Genomic DNA, 15477 nt, shown 5'->3' on the forward strand with positions numbered 1-15477 from the left:
TTTGCCAACAAAGGTCCGTCTAGTCAAAGCTATGGTTTTTCCAATAGTCATATATGGATGTAAGAGTTGGAGCATAAAGATGTCTGAGCGCAGAAGAATTGATGCTTTTGAAGTGTGGTGTTGGAGAAGACTCTTGAGAGTCCCTTGGACTGCAAGGAGATCCAACCAGTCCATCCTAAAGGAAATCAGTTCTGAATATTTGTTGGAAGGACTGATGCTGAAGCTGAAGCTTCAATACTTTGGCCACCCGATGTGAAGAACTGACTCATTTGAAAAGACTGATGCTGGGAAAGATTGAAGGCAGGAGGAAAAGGGGACAACAGAAGATGAGATGGTTGGATGGCATCACCGACTCGATGGACATGAGTTTGAGCAAGATCCAGGAGTTGGTGATGGACAGGGAAGCCTGGTGTGCTGCAGTCCATGGGGTTGCAAAGAGTTGGACGTGACTGAGTGACTGAACTGAACTGAACTGAATGCATAGACGTGAAATCTAGCAACATGGTACAGATGAACCTGTATTCAACAGATATTTCTGGAGGACCTATTACTTGCTTAGCTAGGTGCTAGTAAATTATCTAAAGGAAAGATAAAGTAGGTCTTGCTCTCCAAGAACTTATTTTCTCTGTAGACAAGCAAAAGATTTCTACTTAAATATTTAGCTTGTCAGTGACCACTGTTTTTGAAGTGGCTGCTGTGTTCAATTCCGAACACTTAGGAAAAGATGGACCTAGGGCCATGGTTGTCAGCTTTGGCTGCACAGTGAAATCACTTGTGTGTGTGTGTGTGTGTGTGTGTGTGTGTGTGTGTGTGTGTATGTGTGTATGTTAGTCGCTCTGTCATGTCTGACTCTTTGTGACCCCATGTACTGTAGCCCGTTAGACCTGTCTATGGAATTCTCCAGGCAAGAATACTGGAGTGGGACCCAGGTCTTCTGCATCGCAGGAGGATTCTTTACTGTTTGAGCCACCAGGAAATCCCCTGAAATCACTTATGGAGTCATTTAAAGCTTTTTTAAAAAAGTGAAGTATGATTGATTTACAATGTTGTGTTAATTTCTGCTATACAGCAAAGTGGTTCAGATATATATATTCTTTTTTATAATCTTCTCCATTATGGTCTATCACAGAATATTGAATTTAGTTCCCTGTGCTATACAGTAGGACTTTGTTATTATCCATTCTATATATAATAGTTTGCATCTCTTTAAAGATTCAAAGACACACAAGGGCATGTATATTCCTAACCCCATATTACTATATCCTCTGTATTTTCCTGTTCTCGTGTTTCATCAGAGAAACCTTTATTTCCCCTTCCTTAGCATTTCTAAAATGTCACAATCTCTCTTTTACTTTCCACATTTGTGTAACAAGGCAGTAGGAGTGTACTCTAGGAATCTCAATACCACAAAAAGTGATCTATAACTAGAAGATCCCCAGGGCTCAGGTAGTCCACGACTTCCTATAGCTAGCATATCTGATGCAATTGCATTCCAACCCAGCAGAATAATGTTGTCAGCCTCTTGGAACTCATTGTGTGGAATTTGACTTACATGGCTCTGCTCTAACAATAAAGTCAGTCTCTTTAGAAAGTACTCAGAGAAAACAGTAAATGAATATATATGTAACAGAGGAGCATTGCCTAAGTCAAGCCAAGTCAAGGCACTGTTGGTATCAATCCCAGAACAAAGATATCGAGGATATTTGAGTTTATCTGATTTGATATAATTGGACAATCATTCCTCCATCCTTTCTTTGTCCATGCCTAGAGTCCATCAGTAACCTTGTAGAAAAATAATCCCTGTTCTTTTCTTCTTTTTTTTCTCAGTGCTGTTTCTGGCTCTCTGATCGAATGAGTGATTCCTGGAGTGCTCCATTTGTTCTATGGTTGTGGCACTCCAGGAAAGGGGGGCAGCTCACCTGCCCTACTCTGTGGCTGATTCTAGCTGGGAGAGCTCACAACATCTGTGTCTGTAATAAAAGACCCTACAAAAGCCAAATAAATCATCTTTCCACCTCCATTTCTCCTGCACATTAAAGGCTGATCACCCACAGTCATGATCCTGGCCTTGAATTTGGTTGTAGTATCTGATCTGATAGCACAAAGCAAGATCAATACCTGCCATGGTACAGTGTCAATGGGACATAAATTAGAAAGAGAATATTTTCACTGCTTGCTTGCCCCAAGCAGTGACTGGTTGGGTGCAAGCCATGCTGTTGGCCAATGAAAAGAGAAAGCAGCTTTACTTAGCAGCAGGGTAGACTATATTAGGATCATATTATGTGCTATTTCTAGTTCTCTTTGTTGATCTCCAAATAATGAATTGAAGTGTGATGATTCTCTGTAAAATTTTTCAAGATTTTACTACTAAAATGTTATCAATAAGTTTCTAACCATAGCTAGAGAAGTATGTGAAACTAATCTAGGCGTCGGGTCTGTTATAAGCATTTTGAGTGTAGAAGATGATTCTGGTCAACCCCAACACATGGTTTACTAATACAAGACTGATTTAGAGTTGTAATTACATTCATTACTGATGAGCAGATGCACCTCCTCTCTGTCCTTCCTTAGGCCTCATGCCTTTACCTGATATAAGGTACAAAGTTTTTAAATTTCCAAAATGGAAATAACTTTTTTCTCATTTCTAATTAATGCAGATTTTGAGGGGAAATAATTCCCATGAGAACAAAGAAAGAAAATAAATCTTGCCTATTATGCTATCACTCAGCAGAAGTTACTGATTGCATGTTAGCATACCTGTTTTCAAGTCTCTCTTTGTGTGTTCTTACACACATGAATTTTTCAGAAGCAGGAACATGGTACAGATGGTATGTGATCTTTATGGGAAATAAATAGCAACCTACTTCTCCACAACTTTTTTATTGATTATTAGAAACAAAGGTTTATTGCAAATGGAGGTCAAAATATAACACTAATTATTGATAAAATCTGAAGAATAGAGGGCTGCAGTTGGGAGGACTTCCTAGTACTAGACTTATTACTGTGCTAAGTTGTGTCTGACTCCTTATGACCCCATAGAGTGTAGCCCACCAGGCTCTCCTGTCTATGGGATTTTCCAGACAAGAATACTTAAGTGGGTTGCCATTTCCTTCTCCAGGGTATCTTCCTGACCCATGGAATGAACCGACATCTTCTGCTGGCATCTTTTGCATTGGCAAGTGGATTCTTTACCACTTGAGCCACATGGGGAGCCCAAGACTTATTACTAGATAGACTCAATATAATTAAGTAGATCTCTTAATATAACACGTCCACTTCACATAGTGTTTTACTTTACATACAGTTAACCACTGTATGTCCTTTTGATTGGGTGGAATTCAAAATTTAAAAATCAGTATAAACTAAACACCAACAGAGAGGATGGTTATATTAAACTGAAGAGTTCACAGAACTGTAGTAGAAGCTAAACTATTTTAACTAGAAAGGACAGGAATTGAGGCAATTCAGAAACTGGTCACTCTCTGATATACAATGATATATGAGAGTGGAGTTTACTTACAACATTCTAGCATACTCTTTTCTCTAATTTTAGATGGTAAAGTCACTATTTTTAGTTTAGCAATTTCCAGTATTATAATTAAACCACTTTTGTTGTTGTTGAGTTGCTCAGTTGTGTTTGACTCTTTGCGACCCTATGGACTGCATGGACTCCAGGCTTCCCTGTCCTTCACCAACTCCTGGAACTTGTTCAAACTCATGTCTATTGAGTCAGTGAAGCCATCCAACCATCTTGTCCTCTGTTGTCCCCTTATCCTCCTGTCTTCAGTGTTTTCCAGCATCAGGGTCTTTTCCAGTTAGTCAGCTCTTCCCATCAGGTGTTCAAAGTACTAGAGCTTCAGCTTCAGCATCAGTCCTTCCAATGAATATTCAGGATTGATTTCCTTTAGGATTGACTGGTTTGATCTTGCAGTCCAAGGGGCTCTCAAGAGTCTTCTCCAACACCACATTTCAAAAGCATCAATTCTTCGATGCTTAGCCATCTTTATGGTCCAACTCAATCCATACATGACTACTGGAAAAACCATAGCTTTGACGATATGGACTTTTGTTGGCAAAGTCTCTGCTTTTTTAACATGCTGTCTAGGTTTGTCATGGGTTTTCTTCCAAGGAGCAAGTGTCTTATACTTTCATGGCTTTAGTCACCATTTGCAGTGATTTATCAACTTTCAACTGTATCTCCAAACTCCCATCATCCTTCTCTTTTCAAAGATGACCCATTGACACCCCTTTCCTTTCAGCTTCCCTCAACTCTGGTCAGCTATTACATGGCTTAGTATCACAAGGGAGATAACTTTAATATATTTTTGTAACTATGATTAAAGTCTTCTGTACCTACAAGTTGATACTAAAAATTGAAAACGAATATATAGAATTGTTTGCATTTTTATGATATGTTAAATTTTTTGACTGCTGAACAAAAGCTCTGATTCTAGTCCTTTTTCTATACTGCAATATTATAAATCCTATTTCTCTCAAGGTAAAGAGTTTCCTTTTATACATTGCACCAGTGAATCAAAATCATCCTTCATTCTAGTTACTTCATATATGGCCCATGACATTCTCATGTGGAATTCTGTTTTTCCTAGAGTTTGTTTTTTAAATAGCAGCCTTATTTGCTTATAACTTATATACCATAAAATTCACCTATTCTATGTGTGATGTTGTTCAGTTGTTCAGTCATGTCCTACTCTTTGCAATCCCATGGACTGTAGCACACCAGACTTCCCTGTCCTTCACTGTCTCCCAGAGTTTGCTCAAACTCATGTCCATTGAGTCCATGATGCCATCCAACCATCTCATCCTCTGTTGCCCACTTCTCTTCCTGCCCTCAATCTTTCCCAGAATCGGGGTCTTTTTCAATGAGTCAGCTCTTCACATCAGGTGGCCAAAGTAATGGAGCTTCAGTTTCAGCATCAGTCCTTCTAATGAGTATTCAGGGTTAATTTTCTTTAAGATTGACTGGCTGGATCTCCTTGCTGTCCAAGGGACTCTCAAAGTCTTCTCCAATACCACAGTTTGAAAGCATCTATTCTACAGTGCTCAGCCTTCTTTATTATCCAACTCAATCCATACATGACTACTGGAAAAACCATAGCTTTGACTAGATGGACCTTTGTTGGCATTGGACTTTACTTTCACCACCAGACACATCCACAACTGGGCGTCATTTCCACTTTGGCTCAGCCTCTTCTTTCCTTCTGAAGCTATTTCTCTGCTCTTCTCCAGTAGGTTCTCCAACCCTGGAGGTTCATCTTTCAGTGTCATATCTTTTTGCCTTTTCATACTGTTCATGGGTTTCTTAAGGCATAGCATATAATTTTTTAGCCCATATTCAATTCCTCAGTTTTCTAAATATTTTTAATACATTTAAAAAAACAATCTAGATTTATACACTGCATTCAGTTGCTATGACTGACTTTTCTTAGCCTGAGAAAGAATACTGACCTTCTCATCCCCACATTGCCACCAACTCTTTTTTCTTGTATAGTGTCCCACAATCTAGATTTATCTGACTATATCCCCATGGTATCATTTAGCATGCTTTCCAGTCCTCTACACTTCCTCTAAATTGAATCCAGAGAATTGATTATACTCTGGTTAAATATTTTGCCATGAGACTCTGATAGGTTAACTTATGTACTTCATATTGTGTCACATAAGAAGGTAGATTATATCAGGTTGTTCCAGTAATAGTCACTAAGTCCACTCATTTTGTTAAGGTGATACCTTTCAGGGATCCCCACTGAAATGGTTCATTTTCCCCTTTGCAGTCAGTAAGTTATCTCTGGGTGACTAGGTTTTCCACAGATCTTTTGCTTGGTGGTTTTAACAAAGATTGATTAAGGTGACCTAAGTCAGTTACATTGAAAGTTGCAAAAAGGTGATTATCTACTTCTGTAATTCCTTATGCATTTATGAACAGACATTCTTTTACAGAGAAGAACTTTGTTTTTATCTCTTTGCTCTCTCACTTTGAGTTTCACTGTGGATTCAAGGGCTTTTTATTTAAAATATTATAATCAATAGTAATTACTATTCTTTTCAATGGCCAGATTGTCCTGAATTTGACCACTGGAAGCTGATTCAAGCTAGCTCCCTGCATCTTTTTCTCATGACTCAGCTTGTCTTTGGACATTTCTTACTTTTTGACACAACATGTCCCACATTGCCTAGTATTTTCTGTATCCCGTATATGTAATCAACCATTTCTGCAAGGGTCCCTGGTTCCTTTTACTGGGATGTGGTATTTAGAAACCAAGATCTTAATGCTTGTTCACTGCTACTAGTTGTCATGGGTTCTAGGCCCTTCCTATAAATAGAACTAGGAAAAATCTTTTAAAAATTCATACTGTTTCCAGTTCAAATTTAACATTATAAGATTTTTTAGAAGCTTATTTTATATTGGTAAGCCTTTTCTGTAACACTGAGAATCTTTGTTCTCAATACCATTCACATACTCATTTGCTTTATCCTGTAATATGCACAAATTAATTTCTAAGGTGCAGTATTACAATCAACAATAAACATACTGAGTGAATTTTTACATATCTTTGCAATTTTTTTTTTGTCCTTGCAATGTATCACAGTAAGAACAAACAGTTTCCTGTGCTTGAAATAATACTTTCTCTTTGCGGTTATTGATTTTATACAGTTAGACTCATTTGTTTCTGTTGGTGTTCAATTTTATGGTTTGCTTTTCTCCTTTTTGTTTGATTTTTGAATATAGAAAACATTTACATGTTGCATCAGTTATTAAGCTATTGATTCTCAGCCTTCTGCCCCTGCTTTGTGATGCTGGGGCTGGGATTCTGTAAACCACATTTCTGTTTTTTCCAGCTGGTTCTCTGCTATAATCTTCCAAAGGTGATGCTACAGGGAGTCTGCAGAGCTAAAGGGGTTAGATGGCACTTTGCTCCTTTGCTGTTTTTACCTTGTGGGGCTATTTATTAGCTTCCAGTTTCTGTGCATCCCTAGCCATGCTTCCTCATCCCATAGAAGCAGTTGAATCCAACTTGCAGTTTTTCAAATACTTGCAGAACCAGTCTCCCTCAGAGGTCCTGCTCATAGGCCCTTCCTCTGAACTCAGAGACCTCAGCACCACCTAAGGAATGACCTGTGCTAGAGGTTCAGAGTTTCAGCCCAGCAGAACAATTCTAAATTTAAATGATTTCTAAATCTTAATAATTCCAACATCTCTCATTATTCCCCTCTGCTCTAAAAGTGGTAGCTTCTCCCTGAAGTTATTGTCGTCTTGATACATTTGTGTTTTTTTAACCCTTTCAGTCATATAGTTAACAATTCATTATATTAAATTATCTCTGTTCAAATAATTGGTCTGCTTTTGTGTCATGGCTAAATTTTAACTGATAAACATGGTTCATACAAAAAAAATAGTTGCTCAGAGAAACCTTTCTTTCATACTTAACTTTCCTATCCCATTCCCATCTACCCCCTTGAGGTCATCATTGCATTAGTCACTATATTCTTGACTGTGTTTGTTTCGACAAAATTAATCAAATAAATGCACATGTGTGCACACACATACATAGACATTCTTATTTTCTGTTTTTTAAAGGTTTTAAAAATTGAAGTAAAGTTTATAAAGTTGTGTTAGTTTCAAGTGTACATCAAAGTGATTCAATTATATATACATGTATACATATGTACCGGAGAAGGCAATGGCACCCCACTCCAGTACTCTTGCCTGGAAAATCCTATGGGTGGAGGAGCCTGGTAGGCTGCAGACCCATGGGGTCGCTAGGAGTCGGACATGACTGAGCGACTTCACTTTCACTTTTCCCTTTCATGCACTGGAGAAGGAAATGGCAACCCACTCCAGTATTCTTGCCTGGAGAATCCCAGGGACGGCGGAGCCTGGTGGGCTGCCGTCTCTGGGGTCGCACAGAGTCGGACACGACTGAAGCGACTTAGCAGTAGCAGTAGCAGTATACATATGTACATATTCTTTTTCAGATTCTTTTCCATTATAGACTATTACAAGATACTGAGTATAGCTCCCTGTGCTATACAGTAAGAATGTGTTTTTTACCTATTTTATATATAGTCCTGTGTGTATGTTAATCCCAAGCTTCTAATTTATCTCCCCCACTCCACTATCACATTTGATAAACATGTTTGTTTTCTATGTTTGTGAATCTATTTCTGTTTTGTAAATAAGTTCATCTGTACCACTTTTTTAGATTTCACATATAAGCAATATCATATGCTATTTGTCTTTATCTGTCTTACTTCATTCAGTATGACAATCTCAAGGTCCATCCATGTTGCTGCAAATGGCATTATTTCATTCTTTTCTATGGCGGAGTAATATTTCATTGTATTTATGTACCATATCTTCTTTATCCATTCCTCTTTTGATGAGCACTACGGTTGCTTCCATGTCTTGACTATTGTAAACTATTCTGCTGTGAACACTGGGGTGTGTGTATCTTCTCAAATTAGAGTTTTCTCTGGATATATGCCCAAGAATGGGATTGCAGGATCATATGATGGTTCTGTTGTTAGTTTTTTTCAGGACATCCATACTGTTCTTCATAGTGGCTCTACCAATTTATATTCCCACCAACAGTGTAGAAAGTTTCCATTTTCTCCACACCTTCTCCAACATTTATTATTTGTAGACCTTTTAATGGTTGTCATTCTGACTGTTGTGAAGTGATACCTCATGGTACTTTTTTTGCCTGCATACCATTCGGGATCTTAGTTCCCCAACCAGGGATCGAACCTGTGCCCCCTGCAGTGGAAGCAGAGTCCTAACCACTGGACCACCAGGTAATTCCCACTTCAAGTAGTTTTGATTTGCATTTCTCTAATAATTAGCAATGTTGAGCATCTTTTCATGTGCCTGATGGCAATCTGTTTGTCTTCTTTGGTGAAATGTATACTTAAGTTTTCTGCCCATTTTTGGACACCTCTTTTTCTTTTTAGTATAAAAGGTAGTATAACATATATATTGTTCTGTACCTTGCTTTTTCACTAAATAATGTATCCTAGAAATCATTCCATACCAATTCTTAGAGATGGTTTTCTTTTGGGTTGATGCATCATAATTTTTCCACCAGTCTTGACTAATGGGCATTTGGATCGATTCTAACAGTACTTTGTTTTTCCCAATTATGCTACAGTGTACTTTGTTTTTGCCATTTATGCTACAGTGAATCACAACTTTGAGCACCTATTGTTTTGTATTTGAACTGGTGTATCTTCAGGTGGAATCCTAAACATGAGATTGCTGAGCCAAAGGAAAAACCCATATATAACTTTATTATATTTGTATCAAATATTCCTCCATAGGATGTACCCATTTTTGCTCCTCATCAGGAGTGTATGAAAGTGTTTGTTTCCCTTCAATTTTAACAACTGAGTGTATTGTCAACTTTCTGGATTTTTATCATTTCCATAGATAAGAAATGCCATCTTGGTGTTGTTTTAATTTGCTTTTTTTTTTTTTACTATAGTGAAATTGAGGTTCATTTGTATGTATTATGGTCATTTCCCTTTCTTCTTTCTATGGGTTGTCTCTTTATCCTGTTTTTTTTTTTTTTTATTGGGATTTTGGTCTTTTCCTTCTTGATAGTTGAATATGATTTATATACCAATGATATTAGCTCTAGTTTGTGGTATATGTTGCAAATATTATCTCATATTTTTGTTTTGACTTTGCTTATAATGGTTTCTTCATGCAAATATTCAAAAATCGTTACATAGTCAAATTTTTAATCTATCTTGACTGCTTTTGGGTGTTGAACAAAAGTCATAAATTCTTCTAATACTTAAAACTATGGGTTTAATATTAAAGAATTCTTTCATTCTCTATATTATTTCCTTTTCATAATGTTATGTTGTCATTTCATGAAAGTAATAACTTCATGTATCTCTTAGAGGATATCAATTAGGGACTTAAGAACTTAAGGGACTCTTTTCTTCTCTGAATTATCCATTCATCTGGAATCAGTTTTTCAGTGCATTTGTCTTTAACATCCTCTTTGATGATGCATATTTTTTGTTGAAAATATGGTTAGTCTCATATTTAAGAAAGAAATCTTAAGAGTGATCTGGGAGGTTGAAAACTTAAAGACTTTCTTTTGGCTTGAGTGGTTGGAGATCTAGCTTATTATATTGTTAGAGGAGCTCCCTTTGTGTGAATGAAGGGGATATTTGCTGTGGTTCTAACACACTCATCCTCAACAGTTCTGACCAGGATAATTTTTTTGCCTTTAGTATATGCCAGAGTACCTGTGTTAAGATTTTAATTGTGAGTAAGCAGGCTACTATGGTGCATATGGATCTTAAATTACCTTCCTTGTTTTTTTCTTCACTTTTTACTTTTATACTTTATTATGTCTTTAATCTCTGAGACCGGAAACGATCCAGAGATTTTTCTCTTCTCATTTCCAATGTTCATACATGTTATAGTCTAGCTTCAGTATCATGCTTATGTCTACCAGAACTCTTTCATCCATTTAGTCATGATCTTATTTTCCTTTCTGTATGGGATTATAAACTTATTATTTTTTGACTATTATTTTAATGGGTCTTTCTTAAGAAAGAATAAAAACCAAACTTTAACCAGAAGTCTCTGCGTCCAACTCATAAGTCAGGTCTTGTAATTCTGGCATAGATTTTGGTCAAATTAATTAATTCTACATTGGTTAAAATTTAAGTTTTTCCTAATTATTATGTTTTGTATAATCCTGTGAAGAACATATTTTACATATATTTTGGGGCACATTTCCAAATATTGTGAGGCTATTTCTTGAAGATACATTTTAGATATAGAATCACTGAATCAAAGAGCATTGTTTCTTATAGCTTTGACACATTATCCATTAGAAGTGTTATACCAGTTTTATTCCCAGACACAGCAGGTAAAAGAGGCCCTTTTCTCAAACCTCACTGAATATGAGATTATCAGTCTGGTTAATTTTTTGCCAGTTTCAAAAGTAAAACCACTGTCCAGTTCAAGAACTCTTACAATTGATTTTGGAAGTGATGGTGATTATTTGCTCTCACTTATGAAGTGTACAATTTGTGTCATGAATTATATCCCTGATTTTCACATCAGTTCTTTATGACATGAATTGAATTACATTTTGCAGAAGATGAATATGAGATTCAGAAATGTTAAGTTATTGTTTCAGGTTTGTGCAGCTACTAAACAACTTATCTAGTATTCAAATTGGTATCTGTTTATTACTATAGAGAGCTAAAGGTCGAATTTTGTGTGAAATAATAGTAAAGATATGTAAATGTTATGTTATTCTTTGAGCATAGTGATATTAATATTATTAATAGAGCTATCAATATTTGGAAATAAATCCCCTATTTAGTGGAGAAAGCAATGGCAACCCACTCCAGTACTCTTGCCTGGAAAATCCCATGGATGGAGGAGTCTGGTAGGCTACAGTCCATGGGGTCGCGAAGACTTGGACACACTGAGCGACTTCACTTTCACTTTTCACTTTCATGTATTGGACAAGGAAATGGCAACCCACTCCAGTGTTCTTGCCTGGAGAATCTCAGGGACGGGGGAGCCTGGTGGGCTGCCGTCTTTGGGGTCGCACAGAGTCGGACACGACTGAAGCGACTTAGCAGCAGCAGCAGCAGCCCCTATTTAGTGATGATGAAAGCTAAATCTTTCCACCTTCTATTTAAGGAACAGGTTGGAGCAACTGTGATCTTTGCACTCTGATATGACTTTCATGTCATTTCAAATACCATGTATATTATGAATTGCTTTGTACCATTGATACACTTTGCTCACTACTGATAGAAAACACATTGATTTTGTTGGGTGAGGGAATGAGATTTTGCACAGTGAATTAGTTATCTATTTCTGAGTGACAAATTCCCTCAAAAGTTGGGCTTAAAACAATGACAAACTTTTATTTTTTTTTCACAATTTCTGTGGGTTAGAAGTTTGGGAGTAGTTTAGTTAATTCTGGCCCAGAGAGAGATTTCAGTCAAGAAATCATCTGTGGTTATACTTATCCGAAGACTTGACTGGGACTAGAGAATCTGCTTTCTAGGTGACTCACTCAGTGGTTGAGTTTCATCACTGGCGCTTTTCCTCTCTTCTCTATTGTCTCCCATTACATACAGCATTTCATGGGCGGAAGTTCCAGGAGCATCAGATTTTCATGTTGGAGATTATAAAAGGCAGACCTGAGCCTTATTTCTGATCACATAATGAGAACAAATACTTTGCAGCTGATCCCCAACCTGCTAACCATCTTACTGGGAAAATTAAAGGGACTTTTTGAGAATATAGGTAGAAATTGTGTTTTAACCACAGAGTAACAGAATCTGTTTTTGAGAAAGAAGAAATTTTGGTGTTTTCAGCATACTTGACCTTCTTAGTAATAAAGTTCAATTTTTATCCAGCCAGAAGGATAAGATCACTGAGTTCTTCCTTTGCAGTAGTCCCTACTTTCTCTTTCCCAATAAAGGAGGAATATGCTTCTTCAGCAAGTCACCTGCATTTCTTAAGGCAATTTTTAAAGGCCAAAATTATTCTCAACAACCTAGTAGTATTTTGTCTGGCTTAAAAGTCACTGCTTGCTCACTGAAGATACATCTCTTAGGAGTAATAGTTACCTGCTTAACTTATGTGTAGTTGTATAGAACTTCAAAATGCTGATTCAATTTGATGGGCATAATGATGTGTTTTAAACTACTATATACACTTTAGTGTCTCAGGATGTCAGGTTCAGTTGGGTCTAATTTACCTGGGATCAGCTTTTAGATTTCTTTCAGAGTTGATCTTGGGTTTTAAGAAGTTCGTAAGTTTGGCTATACCCTTCACTCAGGGTTAGTGAGGATGGTTGTGGCCTGCTCAAGAGATTTTTGAAGAGATACAGTGTTCGAGGCCTATAGGAGACTGGTTGTTCTAGCTGGATAATATCTTTTTTTTTTCAGTATCGCTCAGTCGTGTCTGACTCTTAGCCACCTCATGGACTGCAGCCTACCAGGCTCCTCCATCCATGGGATTTTCCAGGCAAGAATACTGGAGTGGGATGCCATTGCCTTCTACAAATATTCTTTCAGTAATATTAAATCTTGTTTAACATTCCCTTTATCTGCATCAATATTATTACCCTCATCTTTTCTTTTGTTTTACATTTCAATTTTTTTTTTCTGTAAAAGGAGTGGGTTGTGTACAATGGGAGGTTAAATGCTTTATAGACAAGAATAAAAGCTGCACTAGAACCAACTTATTCATCATCATCATCTACTTCCTCCTCCTCATCCTCTTCATCTTCCTCCTCTTCCTTTTTTTCTTGCTTTTTTCAACCTTGGTGACTTCCTTTTTTTCTGCATCTGGCTTCATTTTAGCTTGCTATGCACTAATATCCTTTCTGTACTTTTCCTTCAGCTTAGTAGCCTTCTTCTCATAAGGCTGCTTGTCATCTGCAGCAGTGTTGTTCCACATCACTCCCAGTTTCTTTGCAACATCACCAGTGAAGAGGCCAGAATGTTCACCTTTGATTTTGGGGCAATATTAAGAAATAAACGAGAAAAAGGCCAAAGGAAGTCTCTTAAGTGCATTGGGATCCTTGAACTTCTTTCTTGAAACTTGTATCCCTTTTAGGATGGATGTAAGTTTTAATTTCTCTTTCATAACAGGCCTTGTCAGCCTTTGCCATGTCTTCAAATTTCCCTTTCTCTTTAGCAGACATGATCTTCTACTTCTCTGAGCACTTCTTAGAAAACTCTGAGAAGTTGACTGAGGCATCTGGGTGCTTCTTCTTGTGCTCTTCCTGGCAAGTTTGCACAAAGAATGCGTATGATGACCTTTTGCCTCTCAGCTTCTTAGGATCTCCTTTGCCCATGTTTAATTGTTTTTCCTCTGAGAGACACAGAGTTTCCCCATGCCCTCCCCTCTTGTCTGAGATAGTTTTTTCCTCCCCACTGGTTCTTAGGGGAATGACAGTGCTGTAGACTGAATGATTGTGTCCCTCCAAAATTCATATGTTGAAACCTTCTCTCCAGTGTGATAGTATTTGGAGGTGGGGTCTTTGGGAGGCGATTAGATCATGAAAACTGAGCTCTTATGAAGGGGATTAATGCCCTTATAAAAGAGTCTCCCAAGAGCTCCCTAGCTTCTCCCACCATATAAGGACACCGTAAGAGGATGGCCATCTGTGAACCAGGAATCAGGCTCTCCTCAGACCCTGAATCTAGCAGTGTCTTGATCTTGGACTTTCCAATCTCCAGAACTGTGGGGCCACTGAAGCCACCCAGTCTATGGTGGACTAAGATAGGGAGTCATATCTGACTCACTTTTGATGATAATGCCCTAAGTCTCTGTAAACTCCCATCTGCCTAGAGAGAAAGGATCTGCACTAGTTTTCTTTGAAATGGGGAAATTAGTTCTTAGTCTGGTATAAGCCCATTATTTTGACATCTGTCTTTTCTGACCACATTATCTATGTTTGTTTGTACCCTGATTATTTATTATAGCTTCCTGTTTCTTTCCTTTAAATTATCTATTCCAGTCTGTAATTATATTATTTGGTGGTTTATGTATTTATTATCTGTTTTCTCCACTAGAATGAAGGCTGTATCAGTGTGGCTGCATTATCTGCCTTTGCTTACCACTCTTCTCCAGCACCCTCCTGGTGGCTGGAGACATGAACAGAAGCCCCAATAGTTACTTGTTCAATAGATACATGAGCATTTATTAAATACTCAAAGTTAGCCTAACAGACGATGTTGATGTTCTGCCCATAACTCCTTGCCATCACCACTGTAGGGCATACCAGCGCTCTTCAATCGCTAGTATTTGAACTTAATTACCTGAGGGTTTTTTTGTTTTTTTTTTTATTTACTTTAGCCACTAGATCCTGCTTTTCACGCACCCAGCAGTATAGAATTTCTATACCCTTGGAAGCAGCCCTCAACTACAGACAGACTGAAGTGTATAGACACCCTAGCTCCCTTTTTCCTTGGGTGGGATAACTCAAGCATTTTCACACTGGCTCCCAGAATTGCTGAAGTAAAATTAAGCTTCAGTCACTGAGTGTACCCTCTAGTTGCTCTTCATTCCTTCTTTGCTTCACATCCCACATCCCACATCCCAACTCCCTTACTGTTTTCTTCCTACTTCCCCAAGAAACCACTTGCATGTAAAACATTGCCTCAAGAGTCTGTTTCTGGACAACCCAACCAAGACAGATAGGAAACAACAGTTTATAAAAGCTCTCGCAGTGTTCTGAACTCTATTTCTAAATGAGGGAACTTGCAGTCTATTTTGAAATGAAAGTTAGTTGGAAAAAGATTATTTCCTTTCCTAAAGCATGTATTGTCTTTTGATTACCTTGTATACAAAAGTATGGTTGTTTAAAGCATTATTTTACTAAATTGCTTTTCTAAGTTTCCAACTTTAGTTTTTAACATGTATTGTTGTACTTCCAGACCACTATGTGGCAATTG

General features: G+C 37.6%; 1 long non-coding RNA gene and 1 pseudogene across 1 annotated transcript in view; one reads left to right on the forward strand and one right to left on the reverse strand.

Moving 5' to 3' along the window:
- Positions 1-15477, forward strand: part of LOC145512280 (uncharacterized) — a 265655-nt gene that overhangs the window by 13781 nt on the left and 236397 nt on the right. The gene's annotated exons all lie outside the window — the stretch shown is intronic.
- Positions 13257-13874, reverse strand: LOC145512233 (high mobility group protein B1 pseudogene; annotated as a pseudogene).

This window comes from Giraffa tippelskirchi, chromosome 1 (assembly GCF_054371585.1).
Source record: "Giraffa tippelskirchi isolate mGirTip1 chromosome 1, T2T-mGirTip1v1.2.pri, whole genome shotgun sequence".
Lineage (NCBI taxonomy): Eukaryota > Metazoa > Chordata > Mammalia > Artiodactyla > Giraffidae > Giraffa > Giraffa tippelskirchi.